Below are 11,134 nucleotides of genomic sequence, written 5' to 3' on the forward strand. Positions count from 1 at the left end.
TTGGGCTGGGCCGGGTCGGGCCTCCGTGTTTTTCAAGCCGACCACAAAGCCCGACCCGGCCCAGCCCGGGTTTTTCGGGCTGGGTCGTCGGGCCGGGCTGCCCATGCCCAGGTCTACTTCAAACAAACCCTCTTTTAACTGTCCTAGTTCAAAAAATGCTATTTAGTCCTCCAGTATGGTCCGGCCCATTTCGACATTTTTGCCGTACTTGAAAGGTTCTCTAGAACTCTGTGAACCAGATTTTTTTAATGTTTCTGCCTGGTTTTTTTACTTTTCATCTACCCTTTTTTCTATTCTCCATTTTTACATTTTCTAAATTTTGAATTGGTTTTATTTTCTCATATTTTTTAGTTTATTACTCCCTCCGTCCCATAATATAAGAGCTTTTTTGACACTACACTAGTGTTAAAAACGCTCTTATATTATGGGACGGAGGGAGTATTTCCTTCCCATTTATTTTATTTTTATTATTTTACTTACTTATTTTGATAATTCATTTTAAATTCTTGAACATTTTCTGAAATCATGAATTGTCTTGGAAAACATGTATATTTTTTAAAATCATGAACAATTTCTAGAAATTCATGAACATTTTTGTAAGTCATGGAAACTTTCCAAATTCATGAACATTGTCTTGAAATAGTGAAAAAAATTTAGATTATTGAACTTTATTTGAAATCGTGAACATTTTCAGAAATCTTGAACATTTTTTTAATCAGCAAACAATTTTTCGAAATTTTGGGAGAAGTTTTAAAATTCATGAATATTGTTTTTTGTTTTGACTAACTTTTTGAAAATGCATGAACATTTTTGTGAATTCATGAACATGTTCTAAATCAGCAATCATTTTTTCAATTCATGAACTTTATGAAATTTGGGAACAATTTTTGAAATTCACGAATTTTTTCTGAATTCTATGAACATTTTAAAACATCATCACATTGGTTGAAATTTCAAATTTCTTTCAAATTCATGAACCTATTTTGGACACCATTTTTTTTAAATCAGGATCATTTTATAAATTTTCCACACACTTTTTCGAAATTTTGAATATCCTCTGAATATGCAAATAGTTTTTCATTACAAACATGTTTTGAATCCGTGAAAAATTTATGATTTCCTGGACATTTTGCAAAATCATGAACATTTTTGTGAATTCACAACCATTTTATGATTTCTTGAACATTTAAAAAAAATCACAATTGTTTTGTAATTTGGAACTTGTTTGAAATCCCAATTTATTTTAAGGAAAAACGATAGAAAAGCAGAAAGAAAAACAAAAGGAAAAAACAAAAAAAATGTAGGGCGCATCGTAGCCTGTATTTGGGCTGGCCCAAAAGAGGAGTTGGGGGGAGCGTGGGGTGCGCGTCTCGCGTCTTCGGTGCGCGCACTGGACAAAATGGGAGGTCCCGTTCGAGACCTCCTCATTGCCGCCCGTTGCGTCAACTAGTTAAGGAAATGCTCACTGCTCACTGCGGAGGATGTGAAGATGCATAGCACATGTGGTTCTCTAGATGTGAGTTCTCGGTGTGCAAGTGAGATGCCCAGTAGCGTTTTGCTGCAAATGTAATGGGAAATTTGGCCTGGTCTGTTTCATAATAAGAGAGATATCCGGTTGCTCCACTGTCCCCAACAAATTTCTGGTGCAGGGCGTGTTGAGCTAAAAAATATCCTCTAATAGCCCACCTTTCCCTGTTTTTATAGTGGTCACAAAAGAACACCCTAACTCTCCACTTATAGAGGAAGAGATGCCCGAAGAAACGACATGCTCTCTGTTCGCGTTGATCATATCTCCGCCACCGCGCCACCATCTTTCCTCAACGAACCTCCGCAAGAGTGTCGACGTGGATGGTTGCAACACTTCCCTTCGGCCCTTCCCTACCGTCCTTGGCGCTCTTCGTCTATCTGCACGCCGACCCTGTCGCACAGTCGACTACCCCCTGCCCTTGCGTCCCACGTTGCAACAATGTATAGGCCTCGGTTTGCCACCGGAATTAGCCACCGGCCCGCGCCCTTCCTCTGTTGTTGGGGAGAGAGGGAGGCGTCGGCAGCCCCGCCGCACCATCGAAGAATTTGAGGACCATGGTGGTCGCATTATCTCTTGCACCTTCACCATTCCACCACCTCCTCCCCCTTTCTCTGCGCCATATCAGGCAGCCTTCATCTCCGCAACTCTGGTTGCTGCAACGCTGTATAAGAAGGATGAGTACGACGCCCTGGAAACTTTGAGCAAACGTCAGAAAGGTTTTTTTATTTCATTTCTTGATGCTAAATGAATCAAATTCGGTGCAATTATTCAAAGTATGGACGATGATGGATAAAAATAGTTCATTTTCTATATGTGTAGTGATCAATCATACCTCAAAATGTTGAATGAGTCCTTCGTCATAGACGGCATTTCGTTGTCTAGTTCATTTAAGGAAGTTGATGATAGTGTCGTCGAGGATGCCTCTACAATAGAGAAGAAAATGGGGAAGGTTGACCAACTACACCACGGGGGAGGGGGTACCTCAGTGGTCATGTCAAAGGAGAGTGTAAGCTTCGATTCGGTTGAAGGGACCGATCAAAGCATGAAGACTTATTGGAAGCGCGTTGTCAAGCACTTTCATCGAAATGTGACAATATCGTCCGAACGCTCAATAAAGAAATGTTTGCAATTGGTGTGCAGGTTGTGTCGCCCAAGTTAAATGTGCCAAGCCAAGTGAATGAAGGAGGAAATGCTAGTGAGTATCCTATCTAAAAAAAGTTTTACACCTAATTTCCTAAAAAAATGTTTAACTTTGGACCTCAACTACACCATTAGTTGTATAAACGGAGGGAGCCGATGGCAAGGGTAATTGTCATGGTCCATCGTTTGGCGTTATTCCAACACAATGAGAAGTGTAAAGATACAATAAATCTCTTCTAGCTAAGAAGAAGACTAAATCACCATCTACTGCAGAGCTTCATAAATAATGATGATGTCGATGATGATGATGAAGGGGAAGGCCGAAGTGGTACTCAGAGCTAATCGGTGGTCACCAATATCAAAAAGGGGTCGCCTGTGAGGTGGGTGAGAAGTATAATCAAAAGAATGGAGTTTCTTCAAGACGTCGGTCGAAGAGATAATAGCAATATAGGAGTTGGAGGCAGAGAGAAAACAAGATAAGGAAGCAAGGTAGTTGGAGGTCAAGGTTGTGGAGAAGCACAAGGTAGAATGCGAGGAGTGCAAGACAACAATTGAAGAAGAGAAGTTGAAAGTCTTTTGGATATGAAGTGAAGGCTAAGAAGATGGTGCAAGAATTCAATATCATGTTCATGAACCTAATTGGGCTTGTAGCAAGGCAAATGAAGTATTTGGAGTTGGCGAAAGCAAAAATTCTAGCATCAAAGAAGGGGGGGGGGGGGGGTGAGTGGAAGTGGGAATAGGAGTGGGTGATGTTGTATGTTTGAGCTGTATATTTTATTTAAACTATATGTCGCCTGTTTGATATAGAATTTTTCTAAAATTTAAACTCGGGAAATGTTTACTTGTTGAAAGTAGTAACATACTGTTCTGAATAATGATGATGTGAAATTTAAGTATTCATAGTGTTTGCACAAATATATAGAGAAATAGAATAAAATGGATTATTGGTGATGGTTCTAGGGATCTGCGAATCCCCCCCCCCCCCCCCCCCCCCAAAAAAAAAGGATGACCTCAATAACCAGATATCGAGGGAGATTTATTGTTCACTGTGTCATGAATGGAAAACAAAATAGTCCAATGGTACATGTTTCAGCCCCGACGAGGGCGTGTAAAATTATTTGGATATGTCTTATCCTTCCCTGTTGGGATTCTTTGATCTAACACTTTGGTGGTCACTGTTGGCACACAAGATCTTCATTCAAAATGCAAATATTTATCATCCGTGATGATCTTGTTGGGTGCGGAGTCCATCTCGTGCACGACAAGTCTTTCCGCCACCACACTACTGTTGGTGCCATTATTGAACAGGTACACCCCTGCCGCCTCATAGATCGCCTCCGTCGGATACACCCGTGATGTCATTGTGCACCTCCCGCCCATCGCAAAGCTCTGCACAATGGAGTGGTCCACAAGCACCCTCATCGACAAAGCCTCACCATCTAGAACTGGTACCGTGCTTCCCACCACCCGCTTCGTCACGTCCCTGGCTCGTGAAGAACGTGACTCGTCTTGGCAAAAATTGGTCTGAAGGGCCCCGTCGAGGCCCCTGGACACATAGAAGTACACTGTCGTCTGCTCACCACAACAGTCGCTGGATGCAAGGACGATGAGGCCAAAGGGGCCAAGCGCACCGCGGGAGGCAGCACCACCGCTGTTGCTGCAGTTGTAGCCGATGTCGGCCTCATTGAGGGCAGCGATAGCAGAAGCGTCGAGGCGGAAGGAGGCCTCGATGTCGAGTTGATCAGCTTGGCGGAGCGGGACATAGAAGACAAAGCCAGTTTCAATGGTGATGTCGCTGAGTTCGGTGGCATTGAGGCGAAGGGTCTCGATCTCCTCCACAGGCCATAAGAGGAGGTTTGTCCTGGTTTTCTCGTCCAGAGCCACCGTCCTTGGAACTGACTGCACGCACGTAGTTAGTTAGTTAGTTAGTTAGTTAAGCTCATGAGTGCACACTGACATCAATCAAGAACTAAAAAAATGAACAAAACTGATTTTCTACTGGTGAAATCACCACACGAACAAAAAATGGTACCAAAGGCTTCACATAAAGAACTTCAAAAATTGCTCCAGAAATTCAAGCGGATGGCCTGTCGATCATTAAGTAAATAATATTTAAGCTTCTTGCACCTACTATGAGGGTAAATTAAAAAACAACTAGTATATTATTAGTTGGAAAAGGTTTTTTCTTTGCATGACAGTGGTTGGAAAAGAATACTAGTACAATGATGCTTGCATTCTTGGGAGCATGGTGTAAGGGGAGTCTCGGACCCATTCATGGTCGAGTTGCTGGCCCTTCGAGACCTTCGCCCAACTACGTGGGTTTTCATATGTGATCATGAAGGTTGACTGCTTGGATCTCATCACCCTCTGAAACTCGCGCCACAATTCATGTTCGATTGTGGCGCCTATCTTACAAGAATTGGAGACTATAGTGCCTAGTTTTTATTCATGTTAGTAGGGACCTTAATTTTCCAGCCCACCAATGTGCTCGGCGTGCTTGTACGCTGGAGAGTATAGACAGTTGGCTTGATCAAAGCTCAGATTTTCTCATCAGCAGCCTATGGACAGATTGTAACCGGATGTTATTTCTTTGAATAAAGACCCTGTTAGAGATATATTTGGGATACTTGTATTTAGTAGTCTAGGATTTGTAATCCGTCTCCTACCTTATCTCCAGGAGAGGCGTCTTGCCCTCCAAGTCTTGTACTCAATATATACTCGCCCTCGAGGCTCAATAATACATCCATCATATTCCGCAACAATCCTCTCTCTCCCTTCTAACATGGTATCTATCGCAAGTCGATCCTAAACCCTAGCCGCCACCGCTTCCGCACCCGCGCGCCGCCCCCGGGGCGGTCGGCCTCCATGACCGCCGCCGGGGGCCGTGCCGCCCGTACATAGGGTTCGTCCGCGGGCCGTGTTGGCCGGCTGCCCTAGAGAGTCTTTTTTCCCGATCCTTTGATCCGGATTTTTTCGCTCTCTCGCCGGTCGTTTTGATCGGCGTTTTTCTTTTTGGTTTTCCGATCTAATCTTGATCGGTTTGCGTCGCCCGCCGCCGCCGTCGACACCCCGCGCCTCTACTCCGACACCGGCGCGACTGGCCGGCTACTTCACCGAGCCGGCGGCCTCGCGCAACAGGCAGCCCTCAAGGCCGTCGTCCGCGCGCCGGCCCGCCCGTCGCCCTGCGCCCGCCGTCGCCGCCCTCCTCCGACCGGGAGACCTGCATCGCCTACACCCGGCGGCCTCGCACCATGCGGCGGCCAATCATAGCCGCTGCTCGCGCGTCGGCCCGTAAATCGATCCACGCCATCCGCCTCCGCCGCGTCTGCACGGCGGCCCGGCGGTCTACCTCGCCGGCCTCGTCCTCGGCTGCATCGGGACGGCTGCGTCAGGCTCATTGGCTGCCTCAACTCGGGCGCCGCTGCTCCGTTGGTCACTCGGGCCTCGCTGCCCGGGCGCCGGCGTTGCTTTGGCAGCCCGGGTGCCGGTGCTGACAAGCTCGTCCGCACGACGTCCCACGCCGTCCGTCGTCGCCAGCTTCATCTCGGACTCCGCCGCCACCACGTCTCCACCGAGCGGCGTCCCCGACCTCGCGCGCGATCGGCTTGATCATCCGCTCGCCGCCGCGATCCACCTCATCTACGCCATGCGACCGACCTGGCCCGTCGGTTGCGCGCGCCTCCGCAGGTCCCGTAAAGATCGTCCCCGAGTTCAGCGCGCCTCTCCATCGATCGAGCATCGGGCTGCCGCTGCGTCGCCCCGTCGGGCCGCAGCGCCGCCGCCCCGTGGTTCTCCTCGCGGCTGCATCGACTCGTGCGTCGCCGCTGCGTCGCCCCTTCGGGCCGTAGTGTCGCGATACGCGGTCCCCGCCGCCGCCCCGAGGCCATCCCCGCGGTGGCACCGACTCGCGAACCGCCGTTGCGTCGCCCCTTCGGGCCGCAGCGTCGCGGCCCGCAGTCCCCGCCGCCGCCTCGAGGTCTTCCCGCCGTCGCCCCGACCCGCCTGTCGCCGCTGCGTCGCCACTTGGGCCGTAGCGCCGCGGCCCGCGGTCCACTCCGCCGTCACCGCGCGTCGACCTCCCGTGGTATGCACCGCGCCGTCTCCCTTGGCGCGGGAACGCCACCGTCCGCGCCGGTCTTCGTCACGCTGTCAGGGTTCTTCGCCTACTTCGAGCACCGCCGCCGCACTCCTAACCTAGCCGCCGCCGCCGCCGTCAGGCCGCCGCCGCCGCTCTTCTTTGGCCGCCGCCGCGGCTACCTCCGTAGCTGTCGCCGCCGCCCGTCCACCCCACTTCGTCTTCGTCCAGCACCAGCTCGTCGCCAGCGTCGCCGTCATCTACCCCGACCGCTTCATCTACTCCGACAACCGCGGGCGACATAGGCCCCGCGCTGATTGGCGCCGCAACCATCGTCGAGTCCTTCTCTGCTGGCCTCTCCGACCTCTTCGACATGGCGTACAGCTCGTGCAGGTCCCAGTCTACGCATGACCGGTGCTGGCAACACCGCCGAGTGCCTTCGTCCACGACGTGTCCCCGAGCCTGGCAAGCCTGGTGCGGCGCTTCGTCAACTTCGTCTTCGACCGTCTACGCATGCCCGGTGCTGGCAACACCGACGCGTGCCTTCGTCTACGATGTGTCCCCGGGGTTGGCAAACCCGGCGCGACGCGTCGTCAACACCATTCTCCTTCCTGGCGCATCACTTCTTCGACACCACTGCGCCCATGACTAACTCGGCGCCTCCTTGCGCCTGCGGCTCCACGGCGACTCCCTCGACACCGGCTACCCCGACTCGACATCGACCACGGCGTTCTTCGCACGGCTACCTCGACCATGGCTACACCACCCTATGCTCTCGGCTACATCAACATCGGCACAAAGGGCTATCATCTGCTTGAGCAACTCGTCGGCTTCCTCTACAGTCAACGCGTCCGCGACGCGACACCGTCCACGACGCTCCCGCTAGGACTGCGGGGGGATGTCAGTCCGTCGGCTGCTATTCTCTCCAGTCTGACCGTCCGCGACGCTCCTGTTGTTCGCAACGCTACCGCTACGACTGCGGGGGGATGTTAGAGATATATTTGGGATACTTGTATTTGGTAGTCTAGGATTTGTAATCCGTCTCCTACCTTATCTCCAGGAGAGGCGTCTTGCCCTCCAAGTCTTGTACTCAATATATACTCGCCCTCGGGGCTGAATAATACATCCATCATATTCCGCAACAATCCTCTCTCTCCCTTCTAACAGACCCAATTCGATGCAAAAAAAAACTAGACATATATTGAAAATGTGGTTAACATGTTTCCGCCGGGTGCCGCGCGGCCTACATATAGGTCCATATTTCGCAACCAATCAGCCATGCAGGCCTCAACATTTTAAGCATGCAGGTACGTTGCATACCGGAGAAGAACGATTGCAAATTTGCAATTGCATTGATTTAACAACCCCAGCATTTTCAAGAGGCAATGCGTTGATCTATCTAAACAGTAAACATGCATAATGAACCAATGATGATGGATGCAAGATCGTAAAACAATCATAGGCTATCGATGTGTAGTATGGACAGATAGATATATACCTGGATTGAGGCCCATCCTTTGGCTACGTCGGCCTTCGCGGAGTCGACCTCACCGACATAACCCATCATAATGCGCCGCCGCTTCACCGGATCATAGAATGAGCTGGATGCATAAAGCTTGCCCCAGTCGTACCTTAGCCCGATCCCCAAGTCGGCCTCAGGGTCCACTGGGGTCCATGTGTTTGCCGCCGCGTCGTACCTCCCCAGTGAGTAGTAGTCATGTCGTTCATCGTCCATGCTCGCCTTCAGCACGTACAACACTTCTGATGAGTTGTTGCCGCCACCGACCGGGTAGAAGTCGATGCACTCCCACTCGCCGGTGTTCTCGACACGGTGCAAGATACCCGGGACGAGCTCATAGTTAAGGAAGTCCTTAGTCTTGTACATGAAGGCGATGCCAGCGTGGTGACCATTGTGGTCATCCTTGGACCCGAGGACGGTGCGCCATGTGTGATCAGAGCCATCAATACCACGCGGAGGTGGGGTCTCGGAAGTCGTTGGTGCTGATCCACGGTGGCGAGAAGAGGACGGGGTTGGCGGGGTGCTTGGTCCAGCGGCGGAGGAGGGGATCGTTTGGGTCGTCGGGGACGGCAACGCACTGGACCTCAACGGTGGATACATTGGTGGCACCAGTGTAGAGCATGATGAGTGTGCCGTTAGGAAGCACAGTGATGGTGCCTGACAAGACACCTTGGATGTCATACCACTGGTCAGGAAGCACAGCTAATGGAAGTTGGCACCAGTGGACGAGGTCTCGGGACGCGGCATGGCCCCACAAAATGCCAAAGGCCCAAGCAATACCCTTCGGGTTGTACTGGTAGAACATGTGGTACCATCCACGGTAGTATACCAAACCTGCAATGAGTGCTTAATCAGATCAATCAAATCAGTCCTCCTTGCCCTTCTTGAGGCCTCATGTTTAGATCACCAACTCACTTTTCACATATGTTTCTTTGGGTAGCTATAAAAATGCATGGTTTCAGCTTTCATTTCGAAAGAAAATTCCTCCATTCCTTTGGGTGAGGTTCCAAAAATATGTGTATCGGTCAAATAATTTCAACCTTGTTAGCTTACAAAAATACAGGGCGTATAAGTTTCAATAAAATCATATTTCGCGCTGGATCCACTGATATACTCACTTGGTACTGCAGCGTTGTTGAATTTTTTAAAACATAGTTAAACTTAACAAAGTGAGTTAGGACAAAAAAAATATATGTCTTATAATATGGGACCTTTTACGGTACATCAGATTAATTTGGACCGTTAATTTTTTTTGTTCAACGGCCCAGATGAGCAGATACTACACAAGATTTTCGGTAGTATATTAAGTAATTAAGGGCGTTTTGGGTAGTTCAAATGTATCCATCCCGCAGGCACCTTCCCCTGAAATCTCAGGCAGTAATTCTCCATCCCACACTCGTTCATTTGCCATCGCCATTGCCAGCCCGCACCGTCGCCATCGCTCGTCGCGTCATAGCTAGCCGTCGGCAGCGGCGAGTTGTCATGCCTTTGTGTTACCCTCGAACCTACAGGATTTTGAGTGGGTCACCTGACGAAGACGACGAAGGCGAGTGCGCCGCCCCGGCCGCATGCCCTCTTCCTCGCTTGCCGGCTGTCGTCCGCGGCTAGATTACTCGATTTTTGGTCTTCTCATCAAGCCTCCGGGATCTGAAACTGGTCGCTGACATATAGACGACAGCCTTCGCTTGGGCCGCATGACCCCGACCTTGTCCAGCCCGTCCCATGAATGACCATGCAGACACTAGAATACGAGGCCATATCATGGTAAATATTCAACTCCATCGAGCTCTCTTCTTTACATCATGCCATGTGCATTCTTTTCCAAAATAAAAGCTAGCTAATTAAGTTAGTTCCTGCAGCCGCCGGCGGCCTGCAAGCAGCGTAGGCTGTGATTTTTGGCAGCGTTGGGATGACAGTGCGCTGGGAGTAGTGCATGCGGTGTTGGGATGGAGGGGGAGCCAGCCTGCACGCAGCGTCTGGATGGCCGAGAACATGGGGCGGCGACCTGCAGGCTGATTATTTTGCTAGCGATGGATGGCCGGCATTGGGGACGGAGGCCTGCAGCGGCGGTCCGCTGCAATCAATCATATATGCCACATGGAATCTCCGTTCTGGTCAGTGTGCACTAACGTACCGTTGGGATCTGCATGTCGCCGGAGTAGCCCGCCACCGCCGGCAAACAGAAAGCAAAGGCAGCAACATCAGTTTGTCGATCAAACCACGCCAGAGAGAAACAAACGGAATTTGAATCTGAAAACGAATCGTCCGAATGGAGGGGAAATTAACTAGTCACGTACCGCTCATGAAGTTCTTCTCGGGCTGGAAATGGAACGCGGCTCGCTGCCACTGCAGCATCTCGTTGCTCCACGGGAACCCGCCGGCATCCTCGTCGGCGCCATTGACCGACGCCTGGTCCACCCTGGCTCCTCCTCCCGGCGTGGTGGCGGTGACCAGCACCACCACCAGCACCACGGCTGAGGCCGCCAGCAAGGCAGCGCACGCACGCCACCTCATGCCGCCGCTCTGATGCTCATGGGCGTCCTCGTTGACGGTGGATGGCAGCGGCTTGTACGCGGGCTGCTCGCTAGGAACGGCGTGTGACTCCATCGCGGCGCCGCTCGAGCACTGCAAGAAACAAAAATTGGTGGACTCTGGATGCATGAAGTGAGTGAGCCAGCACGTTTTTTATAGAGCTGGGCTGCGGCGGCGGATTTTCACTTTAGCTTTACAACGTTAACAGTGTTTAGAAATAAGCCCGCTGCTTTTAATACGTCAGAAAATAATCTGCTAACAGGAGGGAGCGCAGGATAGCCAAAACTATTAACCTCAATGCTCGGGATTTTGCTGTGATGTCCGAGAATTGGCGGTCTTG

General features: G+C 50.6%; 1 pseudogene; it reads right to left on the bottom strand.

Annotated features, from left to right (window-relative positions):
- Positions 1 to 3,862: 3,862 nt before the first annotated feature.
- On the bottom strand, positions 3,863 to 10,886 carry LOC109742049 (sucrose:sucrose 1-fructosyltransferase-like; annotated as a pseudogene).
- Positions 10,887 to 11,134: the final 248 nt, after the last annotated feature.

The sequence above is a fragment of the Aegilops tauschii genome, chromosome 7 (assembly GCF_002575655.3).
Source record: "Aegilops tauschii subsp. strangulata cultivar AL8/78 chromosome 7, Aet v6.0, whole genome shotgun sequence".
NCBI classification, from domain to species: Eukaryota; Viridiplantae; Streptophyta; class Magnoliopsida; order Poales; family Poaceae; genus Aegilops; species Aegilops tauschii.